Source organism: Manacus candei, unplaced genomic scaffold (assembly GCF_025592945.1).
Source record: "Manacus candei isolate 608988 ecotype Guabito, Panama unplaced genomic scaffold, ASM2559294v1 h1tg000011l, whole genome shotgun sequence".
NCBI classification, from domain to species: Eukaryota; Metazoa; Chordata; class Aves; order Passeriformes; family Pipridae; genus Manacus; species Manacus candei.
In genome coordinates this window covers 17,292,269-17,312,363 of record NW_026138059.1, presented here as the reverse complement: position 1 = coordinate 17,312,363, position 20,095 = coordinate 17,292,269, and positions in this window count along the sequence as shown.

Sequence of the window (20,095 nt, the reverse complement as noted above, 5' to 3'; positions counted from 1 at the left end):
ACTCTACAGACTAATTGTCAGGGCATTCTACTTTGAATGGAAGAGGTGGAATTTGTATTCTGAATAGTTAAGGTAGAAACTAAAGTTATTCCTTTAATTTCCTAACTGAATACCTGAAGCAAATAGTTTCCTTAGCAAATGTTTGTCTTTACCAAAGATAAATATCCATACATATATTCTCAAAAAAGGGGAAAATTATTTGTCTAATTCCATATAAGAATGGAGAACTGTTAGCCACTACGGTTTACAATTCATAGCCAATAGAGTTAAAAAAAAATAAAGAAAGTACTATCTAGCAATGTTGAGATAGTTTGCCATAGAATATTTCTGGAAGTAGAAAAAGAATGAGATGAACCTAATGACAGGTCAATCAGTAACCACTACTGCAGTTCCTTATCAGTACTGAAATACATGACCAAATGGAATTCACTCACATTTGCTCCATTTCAAATCCCCTTTTCCTAAGTGACCATTAGGGTTAGAGTTGATTCTATTGAAACATAAGCTGGCAAAGCTTTGGTTTACAAGCCCTAATGTGAATGTGGTCACATTATCAGATGCCTGAGTATAGCAGATGGTAGAGTTTCTGATAGAGATCTTTTCTGGCCTTTTGTATTAGTAAATTAATCTACTTTCTCATTTTATCTGTTGTGCATCCAGTTTTTAGATTTAAATTTAGAATTCATTTCTTATGCAGTACAGAAACTTACATGCTCAGTTATTTAGATTGAAGTGTTTAAAATTCAGTATATGAAGCCTGTAGATGATATAGAAGTAAAATTAAACATTTATGTCTTGTTATTTCTTCAGGAAATATTCTATCTTTAGTTCAGGCATACGAATTTCATAACTGTAACTGGGCATCTGAAAGAGGTGGAGTTTCTGAGTGTGTTTGTGCCTTGGTAAATAAAGAGCTTTATTTTCACAGCTATATTGGGATGCAAATGTTTTGAACCCCAAAAAACACTATTTGATTTACACACTGTTGCTCTTCTTTCTGATGTTTTCCTGAGAGATTTAGTACATAAATAGTTCCATTTGAAACTGCAAAGAAAGAACAGAGGAGTATTATAAAATTATGGATTAATGTATATCCAAATGTACATATTTTTTTAGGAAGGCATTGAAGAGGATAAAAATTACTTTCATGAATCATGGAATTCATTGAAAGCTGTGAAATGTGAAGTTTATCACTACTGGCTCATGCTGTTCCATGGTTGCATGACTCTGAAAGGTGGGATGACAAAAAGAGCTCCATTTATGGGCACTTTCCCAAGTATTTGCAATTGGCCTCTACAGGAGTCAAGAAACAAGCAATACAGGTCTTGTTCTATTCAAGGGCTACTGAGTATTGCTATACTCTAAAGCAAATAATCATATAGCTAATGAGATGTGGTAAAAATGAAGTTATTATTCATGATCCACCAGTGTTTTTCTTTGATTATCACAATTGGCTTGTGATTGCTATAATCTTCGTTCATCTTTGCTTACCCCAAGAATTAAATTCGGTTGGCATCCTTAGCATATACTTAATTATTCATCATCATATCCAGTCCACTACCCACACAGAAGGCAGAACACCTTGCTGACAAGATGACAAGAAATATTTAAGGTGGCATAAACCAAAGCTCCCATGTCCATGATATCTTTAGCAAGAGTCAGTTTATAGTTGATGTGAAAAGTATTAGCCTGATTATCAACTTAGTAAATTTTATTTTGTCAATACAAAAACTGATAACAGATACCTTAGAATAATGATCATATTGCAGCTTATCAATTATTTTATGTACACTGTGATTCATGAAGGTAAGCAAATAAAATTCAGCTTCAAACATACCATATGCCTCAAAGTAGATATAGTTAAATACATTTCACTTCTGTTGTGTGTCATGTTAAGGTCATAAAGTATATTTGATTTTATTTTTTTCTGATTAAAAACATACATATTTAAACTCTTATTAGTGCAGCTTTACTTTTGAGTTGCTATTGTTTGTAGGGAGATTAATAGTCTTAACAAAACACACTGAATCATAGAATCAGAGAATTTTAAGGGTTGGAAGGGATCTCATCTAGTCCCAACCCCTCCCTGCTATAATTGAGTAATATACTTTATAAAATTACATAACAATGCTCAGATTTTCCTGTTCATTTTTTGCAGACTTTGTTGATCACACTTTAGTAACTGTGTTGGTTATGCCATAGACTATTTAGGATCATATGTTTTTCCTGTAATCAAATTTCTCCTAGGGAAACTGCTGGCCTTGAGCAGCTGCTCTACCTGTCACACTAAGCAGAGAAAATGTCTATTTTGAGGTGCTTAAGCAGCTGGGTTTCCTTAGTAGGTGTTAAAGCGAATTTCAGTCAGTGCCTAATGAGTTTACACCAAGTTCTGGTCCCTTGAGTCATTCCTATTTAAACAATTCCTTTTTCAGTTATAGTATTTGTCAAAATGAGTACTATTAACACTTAAATTTCAAGTATTTCATCTGTTTTACCTCTCTGTGTGAAAAAAGTGGGGCAGTAATTTTCACTGCTGGCTTTGAGGAGTGTTCTAAAAAAACTTTTGTTTTCACTTTTATTTATCTACAAAAAAAAAATAGATCAGCACAGTTTCTCTAAAAAAAAAAAAAGGAAGGGAAAAAAAGCTACAAAGCAAATCCAATACAAACCTAATATCCTTACCTGCAAGGCAGTAGCAAGGAAAATTATCATAACATTAGAATGCACATATTTTTATTATTCATCTTTGTTGTTGAATTTATTTCATATATTTTTCCATTTATATCTGACAGATATAAATACATAATTAACAATTCTAAACAAAAAATTAAATACAAAAGAAACTGTCAATTTTAAAATAGTATCATGGTGTTAGTTAAGTTGGAAAATACCTTTTAGATCATTGTGTCCACCACTAAACCATGCCCCTAAGTGCCATGTCTACATGTCTTTTATATACCTCAAGGGATGGTGACTTAACCACTTCCATGGACAGCCTTTCCAATGCTTTATAACCATTCCAATGAAGATGTTTTTCCTAATATCCAATCTAAACCTTCCTCCGATCCAACTTGAGGCCACTTCCTCCTGTTGTATCATATTTTACTTTAAAAAAGAGACTGAGTGACAGTGTAATCAATGTAAATTAACTGATATGAAAATGACATAATTAGAAACTCTCTATGCTATACAGGACATATTTTCTGATCTTCCTCATACACCCCTGCTTTCCAAGCCACAGTGAAGTTGAGTTGCATAACCTATGATTGAAGAGCATTTACATTACAAAAATCAACCTCAATCAGTCTCACCTCAAAAGAGATTCAGAATAGGAGGTTAAAACTGTTTTTTAAGGTTCAGTAGGATTGCAGAAGATTCTGTAAGAATATTCTCCTAATTTTTTTCTGCATTTGCTATATATAAAAGTACTTCATTGCTGTGAACACTACTGGTATCTTATTTCAGTGAGTACTCAATTATCTTCCACTTTGAGAAGAAAACAAGTTCTACCCTATATAAGTATTCATATCTAGGGTGAAAACAAGAGACAGAGGTGAAAGTCCTTGTTTTTCTTTGACAGTTGTGGTGGATTTGCCCTGGCTAGCAACTAAGCGCCCTCTCTGCTAATGAGGGGAATGCCTCAATGGCATAGAGGAAAACTTTGAAGGAAAACAAATGGAGAAACTTATCAGTTGAAATAAAGACAGAGAAATTATTCACCAGGTACTGTCACAGGCAAAATAGGCTTTACTTTGGTAATTTAACTTAGTTTATTGTCACTTAACATAGCCTAAACATTTAATTACTGATTGAAATGAACAGAAACAGCACTCAAAAAATACTCTAAACACTCAGGAAAAACCATTTACTTTCCCCTTTCCAAACTCCATATAACTTCAGTCACCTCTCCTCACCACTTCCTGGTGTTCACTCCCCTTGTTATTGTCACAGGTTACATGCAGTCCCTTTGAGGGTGGCACAGGAGCAGGATCACAGCACAGAAGTTTCTATCTAGTGCTTTTTCTTTCTCACTCGTATCTTCTCCTCCAGCATAGGTCCTACAGTCCCTTCAGGATGTCCCTGTGCCCTCAGCCCCTTCAGGGATGTTACCAGCTCTACCATGGAGCACAGTCTACTACCCTGACCTTGTTCACTTTGTTCTCACATTCTCTCTCTGTACCATATTTCCTTCCTTCTCTATGTTTTCTCATCTTCCTTAGATGTGTTTTCACTGAGGAACCACCAACCTGACTGAAGGGCTCAGTTATGTCCTGTGGGACAGCATGCCTTTTGTGGCAGCAACTGGAACTGGTTGCATCCAGTGTGGGGCTAGGCTTGCCATCTGCCTGTGGATGCCAGCCCTGAAGACCCCTCATCTGCTTCTACTACCAAAACCTGCCATTTATGCCAATTAGCAATTGCATTCATGTTTTTTTGTATGACACTGTAAGAAGTCTAACCCAGTATCTTGTGTGAAAATCACAGCTCTCTGTAAATCAGATGCTTGATTTATTTCTGAAGACAGAAATACAAAGCTTAAATACTAGGAAAATAAGATAGTTTTCTTATAAATGAATTTATTACTTTATGCCTTTAAACTGTTCATCCTCTTGCAAGGAACTATAAAAACATGAGGAAGCACATGCTACCTGAGAAGGCCTCAGGAGGTGCTTTTGCTATGGGATCCAAGAACCACCTAAAATTTGTTCATGTACCATTACCCAATAATGACTTCTTGCTGTTATGCATTATTAGAATTCAGTACAGGCAAATTAAGATAATATTACAAAATATTTGGTGCATAAGCTACACTGAGGGTGCTGCAATTGTATGTAAACATGGACAGGAATTTCAGACAAATACTTCTATGAAGAAATGTCTATTTTATATATTAAAAAAAAACAACAATGCTTCTGGATTCTTGATAACATGGGGAAAAAAAGGCACTACATCTCTCAACTTCCTTTGAGCTTCTTTGTATATTAATCAAGCCTTGGATAAAATTGCCAGTTGCCATGCTGCTTGGACTAATCAAGCAATAAGAACTATTTTGAATTCCTGATAAAATCTGTGAACATTTTTGAAGAGTCACAAAAACCTAACAATGAGTCTGGATTATCCAAGAATTTGGTATTATTCTTGAAATCACAGTACATTGAACTCTGTTCTATTAACAGAAATAATTAACCTCCTGCAATGATTGTTTGCTTGGATAGGAAAGCATTACAGAATGACAGAATCACAGAATCTTCTGAATTGGAAGGAACCCACAAGGATCATCGAGTCTAACTCTTAAGTGAGTGGTCCCTATGGGGATCGAACCTGTGACTGGCACTCTTAGTAGATATGTATTATTTTTTAGATGAGAAAATATAAAAACTCCATTTTGGTTTTGTTTTTTATTTCTCTTGTTTTTTTTTCTTTTTAAAATTTTACTAATAGATTTTTATATTTTCAATACAGCAACATATAAGAACACTTCTGATAACTGACTCTCCTTTTGCTTCTACAAATAGGTATCATTACCTCTCAGCCACCAAAAGCTTGTTTCAGGAGACTTAACACCTTTTTTCAGGTTAATTAACTTTCTCATGATCATCACTTGAAATGCTTGAATGATCAAATCTCATTTTCTTTAAGCATATGACTTACTTCTGTAAACTCATCTTCCACAGTCATCTCCTCTATGTATGAGGCATCATTAGCACTCCTTCAGACATTCATTAGAAAGTAACTTGTTCTGTAAAGCTTTCGATATTGTCTCTCACAGGATCCTTCTGGACAAAATGTCCAGCACACAGCTGGATTAACACATCATGTGGTGGGTGAGCAACTGGCTCACAGGTTGAGCATAGAGGATGACAGTGAACGGGGTAACATCAGAATGGTGACCTGTCACTAGTGGGGTTTCACAGGGCACTGTCTTAGGCCCTCTGCTCTTCAACATCTCCATTAATGACTTGGAAGCAGGACTGGAAGGGACACTAAACAAGTTTGCAGATGGTACTAAACTTGCAGGAGCTCTTGACTCCCTCGAAGGCAAGGAGGCTCTGCACAGAGACCTCGCTAAATTAGTGGACTGGGCAATCACCAACCATATGAAGTTCAACAAGGGAAAGTGCCAGATTCTACAACTGGGATGGGGCAACCCTGGATGTTTGTACAGACTGAGGAATGAGATACTGGAAAACAGTGCCATGGAAAGGGACCTGGGGGTCCTGGTTAATGGCAAGTTGAATTTGAGTCAGCAGTGCCCTGGTAGCCAGGAGGGCCAACCATGTCCTGGAGGGCATCAGGCAAAGCATCGCTGTGAAGGGAGGTGATTGTCTCTCTTTGCTCTGCACTGATGAAGCCTCACCTTGAATATTGTGTGCAGTTTTGGGCACTGTAATGTAAGAAAGATATTAAGCTACTAGAGAGAGTCCAAGGCAGGGCAACGAATATGGTGAAGCCGTATGAGGAGTGGCTGAGGTCACTTGGTTTGTTCAGCCTGGAGAGGAGGAGACAGGGTAGACCTCATTGCAGTCTACAACTTCCTTATGAGGGGAAGAGGAGGGGCAGGCACTGATCTCCTCCCTGAGCTGACCAGAGACAGGACCTGAGGGAATGGCCTGAAGTTGTGTCAGGGCAGGTTTAGGTTGGATATCAGAAAAAGGTTCTTCACACACTACACGTGGAGGATGGTTGAGCACTGGAAACAGGTTGCCCAGGGAAGTGGTCACAGCACCAAGTTTGACAGAGTTCAAGAAGCATTTGGACAGTGCTCTCAGGCACATGGTGTGACTCTTGGGGATGGTCCTGTGCAGGGCCAGGAGTTGGACTCTGATCCTTGTGGGTCCCTTGCAACTCAGCACATTTTGTGATTCTGTGATTATGCTTGCTACTCCAGAAGTTTACTCAGTTTAAGGCTGGAATAGACAGTTTTAAAACAGAGCATTGTCATGGTTTGAGATAGCCCCAAAATCCAATTCTCTAGCTCCATTCCCCCTCCCAACATCTCAACTTAATGTGAGATGGGTTTTTCCAGACAAAACACACCAGACTCAAAGTGGGGGAAAGGGAATATATTACAATGACTGTACAAATAAATACCATATCACATTATACACACGATCACAAACTATCTCTACCATGACATATAGTATTTACAGTGGATCAGATCTCTTCTCCCCTCCAAATAAAAGTCCAGGAGGGAAAGAAGGACAGATCCCTTCCAGTCCTTAAGCAGCAGCATCTTCTGAGGCAGCAGTCTGTCTGTCTTCTCCACATGCAGCAGCTGATAGCTGGCTTTCTGCCAGCATCCACGAGGGAGGTATCCAACCTCTCTCGGCCCCATCGCCTCCAACCGAGGGGTCTTCGTGGGCTTCGTAACCCCAGACAAGGTCGTTTCACCACGTCATATCACGAAGACACAGGGGGGTCTTCGTGACGGTCTGGTATCTCCAGGAGACTCAGCTCCTTGCAGGGCCTCTGTACCCTGCCTCAGGCTGCCACTGTGGTAGCAGTGCAAGGGGGGGAGCCAAGGTCAACTCCCCCTGCATTCCTCTGGCCGTCCCGGTCCAGCTCTGGGACATCTTTTGAGCTTCTCAGCTCCTCTCTCTCTGGTGCTGCATACTCCAAGGCTCCTCTAAAATAGGAGTCCATCTACTCCTCCTTTCTCGGAGGTCTCAAAGGAGTTTTGGGGGTCTGGTACAGTCTTACCCCCAGAACTCTGTCTCTCAGCTGCTGGTTCTCTTTTTTTCCCGGTTCTCCTTCCAGGAGTCCTTTCTCTGGTGCTGCATGTCTTTGTTGCTTCTTCAATTCAGTTCTTATCTCTCCTGGCTCTCTGCCACCATTTCTCTGGTCAGTGCCGGCTACTGCTCTGTGCCCATGGAGAAAACATCTCCCGGCATAACTACAGGCACCTAGCCCAGCTTTATGCTGTTCCAGGTCCCCGCAGCCCCCCATCCAGGGGCTGGGAGGGCCCAGAGGGCCCAAGGGGCTCAGAGCCCCTTTCTCGTGGCTCTACAACATGGCCACCTCTCCTCCAACAACCAAAACTACAACTCATCTCTTCCGGTGAGCTTGTGGGATGTTGACATTTTTGCAGGAGCACCCATTGGACAGAACTCCAAAACTTCCAGGGGTTTCCACCCCTTGGGGTCTACCACTTTTCTTAGCCTCTAGGGGAAAACAAGATTCAAACCACAACAACACTCCACCCCTCGCTCCTGCAAAAATGTCAACACAACAACTGGAAAAAAAAATTCTAATCAACATGCAATCTTCAATAAACTAAAATATAACCAAAATCTCTCTACTACACATCAATATAGTATCATCACAAACTTAACTCTACTCTTAATACTTAACTTACATTACTATAGTCTTACTTTCTCTATAATGGTACAGTCTGTGTTTTGTCTGGAAAACTCTCTGTTACCACAAGCCTCATGGCTCTTATCTCTTTCCCCCGATGGTTCGCAACCATCCTCTGCTACCATTTATGAGCCCGCTCAGCGTGGTGTGCAGGAGCCCCGACATCGCACCCTCCCGCCCGCCCGGGCCCCGCTCCCGGGCCTCCCTCCTGGGCCTCGATCCCGGCCCCGCTCCCGGGACCCTTCTGGAAGGACCGCGCTGGTGCTACTAGATTTGCAAATTGAACACCTAACCAGTAAACACATAATCCTAAATACTGCACATTAAAAAAAAATGCACTCACTTGAGCATGATTTTTCTGAAAGAACATTTTTTCTTTCTGTTAATTTTCTATATATTCAACATTTAAGTTTACAGCTTTCTCCTCTTGAAATAAAAATCTTCTCTGTTCCAAATCCTTATGTTTGCTTTGGGACAGTCCCATTCACACGGGGTTCATTTGATGCCATCTTTAGCAAATGTAGAAAAATCCAGCATATCACTGATATATTCCTGCAGAAAGTTACTGGGCATATAAGTTCCTAACCCTTGGCATTTCAAGTACAGGAGTAATAGAGATTTTGAATGGTAACAAGTACCTCTAAGTAGCTATTGTGATTGTGCTTATGCAATGTCTGATGCTTGCAACTACAAAACAAATAAGAATTTTAAAATAGGTTATAATTTTATGTTTGAGTATTTCAGCCAAAAAGACAGTCTGTGAGATAGAGGATAATATACTGGCCTGTTCTGTAACAGCAATTATTGCAAGTAATTGAATAGATGTTAAGTCTAACAACCTTATGAAGAATTTTTATTTTAAATTATTTTAGTCTGATGGTTAGCTAGCAACACATTTGTATATAGTTGTCTTCCTTTTTTTATTATATATTTTAATCTTCCAATGTTTGCCAATTACAATTGTAAAAGTATTTATGCATTTGTTAGAGACAAATAGAAATTTCTGCTTTTTCCCCCCAGTATCACTGAAGAATGTTGCCTATATTACTTAGAAAACATTATTTAAAAAAAAATCTATACGGTTTTAATAATAGGAAAAATGTAAATTGTACATGTTTGTATTGTCAAAATATGAACTACCACAAAGAGTTCTATACCGTTATTAATCAAGTTAAACCTTCTGTCTGGTATGACAATGCAGTATTACATCTGTTCAGTAAGCTCAGATTAAAAGGTTACAGTGTTATTTGAGTGCATTAACTATTCAATCTGAAATAATTAGCATCAGTTAAGATTATTTCCAAATGCAACATATGCCTACAGATAATTCCACAACAGAGGTTTATTTTAGAGTAGCTGCCTAGAAAGAAAAAATGACAAAAACTGAATATAAGAAGAATAGTATGACTTTTAAAAAATATCCATTTCAAAAACTTTTTATAATCCCTCACAAGACTTTTCACAAGTATGTGTTTACTGTTGAAGTGGAGGAAGGGAAAAAAAAGACAACAGGGCAAGGGAGAATGCAGTAAGTACTACAGATGTTAGCAAGATATTTATGATATAGGACATCTAGGAGATTTAGACTGTATTTACTATACTGGTAAATTGAAAGATTCTAGGGAACTGTTTTTGGGGGAAGAGGCTTTGAATTTTTGGTTTGTTTTTCTTCATTAGAATATTAAATTATCTTACAGCCCTTTCAAAGCAAGGATAGCTCATTTGCTTCTGAAATAGCTGTTTTCTAGTGTATCAAGATAGCATATTGTGCTGAGGCAAGGTACAATAAACTCTGGTAAAAAGGAAATTGGAAGCTATATGAATTGTTTCTATACTCGAATATTCAGAAAGCAAAAAGCTAATAGGAAATTTTGACATATAATAAAAAAATAATTAAACATCCAACATAAAAAAATTGATAAATATAAATACATTGTGACACAAAGAAAAACACAGAAATACATCATTTCTCAATTAATTCAGCTTCAACTTGTTGTATGAAGGTGACATGATGATTAGAATCCAATGTCAAATTTTGGATGCACTACTAAAAAATTAATGCATGCAGTGTACAGACAGAAGTATTTAATGATTTGAAATTAACAAAAAATGGAATTGTTTTGGGGTTTGCTGTCATTTCAACATAAATAGTTGAAAATAAAATATATTTAAGAAAAACACAAAATTTGACTCTTTTCATGTACTTTTCTGTTTTCTGCTCTTTTAAAGGGGCAAGAGGAGAAAGGGGCAAAGGAATGCAAAAAAACCTCAACAAAATGAAACATTTGAAAAAGAAAAAAATATGAAAAGGACTATTTTAATTTTTTTTATACTTTTTTCAAAGGTTTTCTTTTTTTTAAGCAAAAAGCAAACACATTATTAAAATTAATTGAAAAAGATTCTCCTCCTAATGTCTTAAAATAAACAATATTATTGTTTGATCAATGCTGCTTTTAAATCATGAGTCAAAAATAATTGGACTGTTTTTTCTAAGCTGTCTAATGTATTTCCATTTCATTCTAGAGTGTGTCAGCCTGCTCTAAATATTCTATACTGCAGTCAAACTGTGACCAAAAAATTGAGATGGTTCTGTAGTACATGACCAGGTGGTTTCTCTTGCTTCTCTCATACTGTCACTGTCTGCACAATATCACTATAAATTTGAAAGAATTGAATTTAATGTACTTCTACTGCTTAAAGGATTAAAATAATTTTCTATTTGAACTACAAGTATGATCATGGAAAAAGGAATTATTTAAGAGGATTATTTGTGTGACTAGATTTATACTAAGAGGCCAATGTCAGACCAGAGTTTCAGCCTTAATTCTGTCAGGTCTTGGTTTCATGGCTTTAGAAGTCAAACCTTCAAGAGTTTTAAATGTATCCTTTTGTAATGACATAGTATATCCAGAAAGCTGAAAGATACATCCGTAGGCAAGGCCTAGGAACAGATTAATAGTAAATGTGCACTCAAAAAAATCCCACTCTCTGAAAGGCTATTACAGGTTTAAATGAGGAAATCAGTTTAAGATACAGTAAGGAAATTAGGGAGAATTTCCACCACTATATGGTAAGAATACAAAACTTTTCTGAGAATAAGACATACCAAATGAAAAAATATAAAGAAATAATATTGGAGGGGGTCAAGGAGGGGAGGGGAAAGACACTAAAGTTCTGCAGATAAATGCAGTTCTTATGGCTTTCTAGTAAAGTCAGTACCCTTCTGGCCCTGCTATAAATTTTTTCTTTAACATTTTTTAATTTGCAGACTGAGTCTGAGAAGATACATAGCAGTAGGTATTTTTCTTCTTATACACTTGCACAAGCCAATGTGCTAGCATCTTGTTATATGATCAGCTATATGGATGATATGTCTCACAATTAATGGGTAGTGATTAACAGATGTAACGACTCAGAGAAGACACACACTAAGTTAGAAAAAAAAACAATAAAAATGTATGCACATCCCACATGCTGGTCTGGCTAATTTAGGGAGATGGTCATACTTTTAATGAGCTCAGGGAGAAACATTTAGACCACCAGTTGATCTGCTCAACTGACACAGCTGCTTATCTAAAACAAAGACCAACCTCTAGTCCTCTTTGTGTTGAGCTAAAGTCAGCTTCTTTGAAACAGCTGTGGTCAGTCACACCCTGTAGATTTATGGACACATTGCCCTTGCTTATCTCCTCTGAGCCTTCTTCCATTTTAGAGGTCTATTGCTCATTCATAGCCCCACTCATGTGAAAACTTTTCCTATGATTATCGTCTGCTTTTTTTAGATTTTTATAGGGGTTGTTAAATCATAGACTCATAGACTCGTAGAATATCCTGAGCTGGAGGGGACCCACAAGGATCACTTAAGTCCAACTCTGTCCCTGCATGGGACAGCCCCAAGAATCATACCCTGTGCCTGAGAGCATTGAGCAAATGCTTCTTGAACTCTGACAGGATTGGTGCTGTGACTCTGGGATAACCCTGCTTGAGAAAGGAGGTTGTACCATGTGACCCACGGTTGTCCCTTCCAGCCTGACCCATTCTGTGATTCTGTGACCACTTCCCTGGGAAGCCTGTTCCAGTGGCCACCCACTTTCTGGGTGAAAAACTTTTTTCTGATATCCAGCCTAAACCTCCCCTGACACAGCTTCCTACCATTCCCTTGGGCCCTGTCACTGGTCACCAGAGAGAAGACATCAGTGCCTGTCCCTCTGCTTCCCCTCATGAGGAAGCTGTAGACTGCTATGAGATCTCCTCTCTCCAGTAATAATCATCACCAATGCACAGTGCTTAAGAGCAAATATTATGAACAAATTGCTGTTTTACAGAAATACTAAAAAAATTATATTTACATACTGTTACTTTTTCTTGAACTTGTTAAGCTTGCTTATATCTACAGTCAATAATTATCTGTGATCCTTTGTATAGGTGCTTTTTTAACATTAGATAACCTCAGAGAAACTCAAAAATTTCTCTCTAACTTACATTAAGTATTTATAAACTGGGAAGATTTGTTTATAACTTTTCTGGGCAAATATTTGCAATCCTGCATTCTCTTAGCCTTCTATCTAGACTTCAGAAATTAAGTTTGACAAATTGAACTTTCCCTGTTTATGGGCTAGGCTGGTTATTTATAAACTATCTCTTCCCTGAAAGCTGAACAAACAAGTTTTACAGATCCACGAGCTTTATCGCAGATCATGATAAATTTAATATACAACTTCTGGTTCATATTCTGTTAGAACCTTGCCAGATCTTGCCCAAATCTCGACTGTAACAAAGCTTGTAGCGATGCTGGGTGCAGTGGAGTCATAAGTGTTCAATTGTTCAGAGAAAAAAAATCATCATATTTTCAGATGAGTGAGTGAACCCATGACAGTTATCTCAAGTTTTGTGTGCACTGCTTTTGAATATTTTAAATGCTGTAATCCTAGCCATAAGGAGCTTCATCTTCCAGTCTTAACAACAGTATCATGAAAGCAGTAACAAGACTAGCTTATGATTTATTAAGTATAGTTGGACATGAGATACCAGCAGACTATGGTCCTTAAAGACTGGGTCTTTAAATGTAAACATTGTGTCTTAACATATCTGTTCATGACTCTTGTCGAAATGGAAAGAAGTTGTGTCAGAGGAAGTTCAGATTGGATGTTAGGGACAGGTTCCTCCCTGAGAGGGTGGTCACTCACCTGTAACAGACTTCCCAGGAAACTGGTCATGACCAAGCCTCTCAAAGTTCAAGGAGCAGATCAGTGATGCTCTTAGACATATAGTTTATTTTTAAGTAACCCTGTGAGAAACACAGTGTTGGACTTGATGATCCTTATGGGTCCCTTCCAACTTGAGGTATCTTATGCTTCTAACCCCTTGAAGAATCAAATTAAAAACAGATAACAGAGATCCAAAGGATCATTATAAGAAATAGATCTCCTCTTATGCATTGTTCCAACTGGATTAAAAGTAGATTTTGTCAAGAAACAATTCTTAGTGAAAGCATAGTATGAATTCAGAAATATCATAGCCACACAGCTAAACATCTCCTTTCTTCTTTACCTTCCTAACTCCTTCAGAGGCCTTGATGACTGAGATGTATTGACGCTGACTGGACACTCAAGCTGCTCTATCATTCAGTTGGAAGGGGGAGGGAAAGATGATTTTCTCTGTCTCCTCCCCCTGAGCAACATAGCGGGCTGGGAAATAGGGATTCCGGGCAGTTCATCACAAGTTGTGTCTGATGTTACTTCCTCCTCACATTCTTCCCTTGCTCCAGCATGGGGTCCCACCCAGAGGATATAATCCTTCATTAACTTCTCCAGCACGTGCTGCAGGGGGTCAGCCAGCCTCACCATGATGTTCACCACAGGCTGCAAGGGTATCTCTGCTCCTGCACCTGGGGCACCTCCTCCCCTCCTTCACTGACCTTGGTGTCTGCAGAGTTGTTTCTCTCACATATTCTTGCTCCTTTCTTTTGCAGGTGCTGTTGCACAGCAATTTTTTTCCTCCTTCTTGATGGGGGGAAGCACTATCACTGTCACTGATGAGCTTGGCCAAAGCCAGTAGCAGGTCTGTCTTGGAGCTGGTTGGTTTTGGCTCTGTTGGACATGGGGAAAGCTTCTGGCAGCTTCTCACAGAAGTGATCGCTGCAGCCCTTCTGTTACCAAAGCCTTGACATGTAAACACAAAATTAAAAGAGGTCTTATCTACAGAAAACTCACCCCTGGAATGTTTATTTAAGGAATACCATATTTATAAATTGCTTTCCCCAATGTAGGCTCATGTAATATTAACAATGTCAGTGAGGCTTGTTTTAATATGTTTCAGTTTGTGTGTAATCCTCTTGTCCTGTCAGCGGGGACTAGTAAGAAGAGTCTTTTTCCCACTTCTTCATTCTCTCCCATCAGTTATTTATACACATAGATAAGACCCCCCATGAGCCTTCTTTCCTCCAGGTTGAAGAGCCCCAGCTTTCAGCTTATTCTCACATGAAAGATGCTCCAATCCCTTAAACATCCAAAAGGCCCTTCTCTGGACACAGTCCAGTATTTCCACAGCCTTCTTGTACTGAGGAACCCAGAACTAGACACGGAACTTCTGACTGGACACAGCCCTGGGCAACCTGCTCTGCGTGAGCAGGAGTTTTGAACAAGATGATCTCCAGAGGCTCATTGTAACCATTCTGAAATTCTGTGAAAGCCAGATATGGAACTCTAAATTCAGAAGACAGGTCTATATGTAGAACTGGGTATTCTACTGGAAACAACCTGCAACTGTAGGTTGACACTGGTATCACATCCTTGACTATAACACTATCTCAGGAATCGATTTTATAGCAGGTCTTTTCCAGAGGACACAAGCCCAGGTACTGCAGATCTTGATTTGTAATTAAATAATTTATCTGTTCTAGCATTCTAGTCTTCCAGATGACCTAAAAGCAAATAAAAATTCAGCTATCATTCCACAAAATAAAATTATGTATTCTTAGAAATTATGTAACAATTAAAAATCTAAGTTTACTTCAGAATTTTTCTGTCTATATTTATACATGACACAATAGAACATGCAAAGAAGGATTAATAAAAATAATCAACAACTTCTAGATTAGGCATACTGAAATGCCACATTTTCTAGATTTGAAAAACATATATGTTTGCATTATTTGTACAATGAAGAAATGCACCTTTATTTTATACAAAGTAACTTTCAAAATCAGAGTTTTTCTAGAAAACAGATAAAAAATATTGTTCAGATGTGCAGATTTTAAGAGTCAGTGATGCTTAATTCTGATAAATGACCATAAGAAGTGAAAACAATTTATGACAATTGAATTTCACAAATGGAAAAGTAGAGTAATATTACTGCAAAATGCAAGATCACAAATTAAATCATACATAAAATAAAAGTAATTGCAAATGCCTCAAATGGATATTGAAATCTCCAAGTGTAGTTCATGTATTGCAATGTGTCATGGAATTCAACAGACAAAATATTTTAAACAGATACTGCTTTTTGAATAAGAATGCTTATGCACAAAACAAGCTGGCAAAATACCAGAAACCTTACAAGATCCAAAAGTGAGAATAAAACAAAATTAGATTGCAAATCCTAAATATGTGAGGTGAATTCCCTGATAAGTTATTCAATGTAGCTTATACTAATAACTTTTTCATTTAACATTTGTGGAAAAGAAAAGAAATTACTATGACTCACAAATTTTTTACAGTTTGTATAATGTTGATACACCATTCTGAAAAGCTTTGGAAGACGTTTTACCTATGATAAGTTGAATTAATTTTTAGATATTTTTTACATAAGAGTTGATACAACATTCCAAATTTACTATATGGTAAACATTAGTTTTAAGTCTTCTTAATGTTGAAGACTTTTTCTATGTTAAAGACACCCCTGTGACTTATACTATTAGTAACTCAGGCTGAAAAAAGTGTAGAATTTAGGAAAAAATTTCCAGTGCCTTCATTTCAAATGTTGCATAACATTTTAAATGCCAAAATAAGAATAAAAAAACTTGGAAACCCAGAAACATTTTCCATACTTCTTAAATTCCCAAGTTTAGATAAACATTTTCTTTCAATCACTCTTATCAAGAGGCGGACAATATATCATCTGGTTTGCCTTTAAAACTCACATAGTTTTTACCTTGAACAACATGTTTTATAAGTTTCTCTACTTTTGTCTTCCTCACCTTCTGAAAGATGATGTAAACTTTGTTTCCCTGTGTTTTTCTGTATTTTACATAATATATGAAAATAAGTGTGGCTGGGCAGCAAAGAAGAAAGTTATACACATTCCCTGTGCTAACTGATGCATATGGACATCTCTATGGAAAAAAGGAAAGATGGTGCTTTGTCTAATTGCAGCTCAGTTTGAGTTTTGAAGAAGCTCTTACAATGCAGGTGGTGAGAAAGAACTTCAGTAAGCAAGGACTGTCAAGAATAAGCAGAACCAGGGAGACCTTGGGTAGAATAGGGAGGAGGCTTGAGAGACTACAGGAAATACAGACTGATTTTTTTACTTACCTAGAAACAATAACGTAGTTGTTCAATCAAAAAAACCTCTGAAAAATTGCTGGATCACCGGAAAGGGTATACTATTCAGTTCCACAGTGGATATTAGTAACGCTGCTTAAAAAATCCTTCTCTTCTTGTCTGATCAACGCTAAATATCTTGGTCTAACAATCCTAGAAATTAAAAATCATTTGTCTCCTGAAAAAAATGAAAAGAACGTGTATCTATTTCAAAGCTCTAATTGTTTTGGGGTCATCAGCCATCTATTAGCTTTTAGTTTTACAGTTTATGGAAAGATTCTTTTTTCCCCTTTGTCAGGTGTTCTAAGAGTTTTGTTTAGCTTTTTTTATTTTTTTTTTTTATTTTCACTGAGCTCTGCTGAGTTTTACCAACGCCTGCTGGGAAAATGAAGTGCTCTCAGCAGGAAGCATTGAACTAGTTTCTGTTTTGCTCTGACAATTGCAGTCTGCATGCTTCCCTCAGAGCTAAAAGCTTTCCACCTCTTTCATGAAGTCTCAGGAGAACAGCAAGGAATTTCTTACAGTTGTTGGAGAAATCAATTTTCTGAGATTATTATGAGATTCTGAGTAAAATTTATTTATTTTATCCATCCGAAGTCTGCTGTTGGAGCAATGCTGCTTTAGGAAGAAAAAAAAAAAACAAAGCCCAAATTTCAGATACTACTGCAAATTACTTTTGTTGCATCAGTAACCTATTTCCCCTGAGCCAGGAAGCATTTCTGCTTTGACTACTAACACAAGTATAGTTGAATAAAATCATCACTTGAATAAAAGCAGCATGAGATCCAAACCAGATCTTTTCAGGTAATTAAATTCAAGCATGATCTCATCAGAATTTTATAAAACTCTCTGTACTATAGAGTGTTTCTGCGACTGAGACAGGTGACAAGATGCCTACTTCCTTACAAGCAGAATTTGAATACTGTTCCAGGAACACTAAGATATTTATGTCAGCAAAATATAACTCATTGTGATCCGTATTTGTGACGAGAAGCTGGAGAACAATGTTGATTTGATTTTTTTTCCCCTATACACAGTTTTTTCTTTTCCCACCATCAGCTAAAATCTTCTTTTGAGGATTATTTGTAGAGTCTTAGTTACATCCTGAGTGTCCATTTTAGTTGAGGTTATAGGAGAACTGCAAGTTCATTTCTACACTATACTTGTTAGCTGTTTCACTTTGACATCAAGACTGAAATTCTTTTATACAAACCATACGAAACTTTCTTCAAAATTTATATTAAAATTCTGTTCATCTCATCTTGTCTAGTGGAAGGGTTGACTTTGGTTTGTACCTTATTTTTCTATGACATATGTGAAAAAGATTTCCCACATGTACCTGCTGCAGCTTAACTCAGACAGAACTAAAGTTATTGACAGCAACTTGTGAAGGCTCGTCTGATATTCAGTGTTGACAGTGATTTCTAAAGACCTAGGAGGATTAATCATCTGCCTATTTACTCATGTTTTTCAAAATACATTTGGTGAAAATTGTGAGCTTTCTGATTTTCCATTCTTATCCCTGAAATACAGATGTCCCATATTCTTTATTTTGCACATTCATACAAAAATTATGATGGAGGAAACTAAAACTACAGAAAATTGCATATAACCATCATAACAGTATTAATTACCTTTTCTTTGTAGTTCTTTTAAGAATATGGCTAATAAGTTCAGTAAAAAGTCTTAGCTAAATTCTCTATGATTAGAAACAAGCCCTTCAAGGTGAGAATGTAGTTGGAGGAGCAGTGACAATTTAATTCTTGCAAAATTCTAGCAAAGATAAACCATTTTTCAATTTCTCTTGTTGCCTAGATATACTGTTGTATGCTTAATATCACATATCTTAAGTTGTGGAATGACTTTGTTAATTCTCTCATTAAAAGAAGCTTCTGCCACCTCCATTAGTAATTTTCAAGAGGCCCATTAGGAACATACCTTATAAACATTGTTATTTATAATAAGTATGCATTCCCTGTGTATATGCACTTAGTGTTGGACTTGACCTTGTTAGGTTTACGGATGGATCTGATGATCTTAAAGGTCTTTTCCGACCTAAATGATTCTATGATTCTGTTTACACATTGTGTTAAGAATGAGATTTCATCCCTAAATATTTTTCTGTGTTACATATTTCATGTGCTGATAGTGCATGTTTAACATCTATGGAATATTTACAAGAAAAATTTATTTATTGAATTGGAATTCATAAGGTCTAGGATTAAGTAAAATGCTGTGCTACTGAACAGATAATTACATTCAGACCCTTTGATATTGTGAGTCATACAAGTTAATTTATTGTCACTATTCACAGGTCCAATTATTTTGCTATTATATATAATATATTTCAAAAAACTAGTAAAAGAGCACTCATATATCTGGACATGTATTCTGGGTTCCATATTCTGGGCAATTAGTTTTTCAGATAGACATTTTTTCTTGTACTTCCCAACTCCCTGAAAGAGTATAATCATATCCTGTATTAAAGGCCTGAAGACATTTTTCTAATAACTGAATATTTCCAGAGGCTGTTATCTAGTCTTGAAGCTTAATGGGATGCCTGACTGTAGTGAATTGACCCTGGCTGGATGCCAGATACTCACTAAAGCCACTCTCTCACTCCCCTCTAGACAGAGGAGAGAAAATATAACAAAAAGTCCATGAGTTGAGATAAGGACCAGGAGAGATCATTCACCGATCACTGTTACAGGCAAAAGCGATGCAAAGCGGGGATATTGATTGAATTTATTACTGACAGAATCATAGCAGGAGAATAAGTAAAATAAATCTTAAAACACCTGCCCCCCATCATCCCTCCTTCCAAGCTCTACCTCCTCCTACCTAGTGGTGCAGGGAGATGGGAAATGGGGGTTACGATCAATTGTTGTTTCCACTGCTGCTCAGAGAGAGGAGTCCTTCCCCTGCTCCTGTGGAGTTCTTCCCATGGGAGACAGTTCTTCACAGACTTCTCCAATGTGAGTCCATCTCACAGGTAACTGTTCTTCACAAACTGTTGCAACATGGGTCATTTTTCCACCAGGTGCAGTCCTTCAGGCACAGATTGTGCCAATGTGGGTCCCTCACAGGGTCACAAGGCCTACCAGGAAACCAGCTCCAGTGTGGGCTCCTCATTCCACAGGTCACGAGGTCCCTGCCAGGACCCTGCTCCAGCACGGACCTCCCATGGGGTCACAGCC